Source organism: Chrysochloris asiatica, unplaced genomic scaffold (genome assembly GCF_000296735.1).
Source record: "Chrysochloris asiatica unplaced genomic scaffold, ChrAsi1.0 scaffold00011, whole genome shotgun sequence".
In the NCBI taxonomy this organism is placed as follows: domain Eukaryota; kingdom Metazoa; phylum Chordata; class Mammalia; order Afrosoricida; family Chrysochloridae; genus Chrysochloris; species Chrysochloris asiatica.
In genome coordinates this window covers 27,372,651-27,374,147 of record NW_006408529.1, presented here as the reverse complement: position 1 = coordinate 27,374,147, position 1,497 = coordinate 27,372,651, and the positions used below count along the sequence as shown (strand labels likewise).

General features: G+C 40.3%; 1 pseudogene; it reads right to left on the bottom strand.

The window, feature by feature from the left end:
• Positions 1-733: 733 nt before the first annotated feature.
• Positions 734-1,497, bottom strand: part of LOC102821992 — a 6,144-nt pseudogene continuing 5,380 nt past the window's right edge.

The window sequence follows — 1,497 nt, the reverse complement described above, 5'->3', positions numbered from 1 at the left end:
CATGAAATTATTCCAGGGAAATCTGTATTTAAAGTCACAATATGATCCTATCTGTATACTACATAAAATTATTACAGTGAAATCTGTGTTTAAAATCACTATATGATCAACACAATAGTGCCATTTGGCATTTTTCTAGAGGTACAAATGCTAAGAAAGGCCTCAGCGCACAGTGCCAGACACTGAATACAGTAGATTACATGTACCACTGAGGGTCAGAGGAAACCACAAGTTTTGATTTTTTTTCACTAATGGACAAAGATAAACATTTAGAGAAACCTAAGGTTAAAAAAAAAAAAAAGGAACTCTGGTACCATACTGGTTACTAATCAGGCTGCTAACCTCAGGGTCAGCAGTTCGAAACTACCAGCTGTTCCACGGGAGAAAGATGATGTGTTCTGCTATCGTAAAGATTTACAGCCTCAGAAACCCTGTACAGCATGGCTATGAGTCGGAATGCTAATGCTGACTGCAAAATCGTTTGAACTGCAAGTTTGGTGGTTCAAGCTCACCAGCTGCTCCTTGGAAACACTATATAGGGGTGCCATGGGTCACAATCAACTTGACAGCATTTCACAATAACAACAAGAGTAAAAAAAAAAAATACAATTCCACTGTAACCCATGTAATTTCTCAGATATGTTTCCTCAATTAAATGGACCAATCATCATAAACTTAAAAGTTACTGAAAATGAGCAAGATCAGAAAATGAATTAAACTCCTTATTTCCCCATCAAAGGAATGCATTAGGATTAGCATGAGGATCTTTCTGGTTCCTGTATCTATAGGTCAGCTAAACACCCAAGATCTTTGTAAAACTGAAGAAGAGACCAAAGTCACCAACAAATCTCAAAATTTCTCCAGCATATTTTTCTATTATTGGAGCACACAATGAGCACTGGTGGCCACTTTTAACACAACTTGCGAAACAGGTATCATTGAAACAGTTATCATTTAGGTTAAAACTTTGGAACCCATAGCATTTTAAATTTCACTGGATGTCTTTTCGAGCACTTGTGATATTATTCCAACCAACTTCCAGAAGTTGACCCTGTTGCTCCTGGTTCAGGACTAAACATGGTACAGAAAACTGAACAATAAATACAAGTAAGAGAATAATCTTGTAAAAAAAAAATAGTAGCACTTGGTGGTGCTTTATGGCTCCAACCAGCCCGCTAATGCAATCAGGAACAAGAAAATGCCCACTGCAATGACCATGGCAACCACTCTGAGACTAGAAATCAGCCTGAAGCCGATGCCCCACGTGACTATTCCAATAAGCAGCAGACTAAACGAAGGGAGCTCTGGTAGTGTAGTGGTTACGAATCGGGCTGCGAACCTTAAGGTCAGCGGTTCGAAACTACCAGCTGCTCCGCGGGAGAAAGATGAGCAGCAGACTAACCTAAGGGAGCTCTGGTAGCGTAGTGGTTACGAATCGGGCTGCGAACCTTAAGGTCAGCGGTTCGAAACTACCAGCTGCTCCGAGGGAGAAAGATG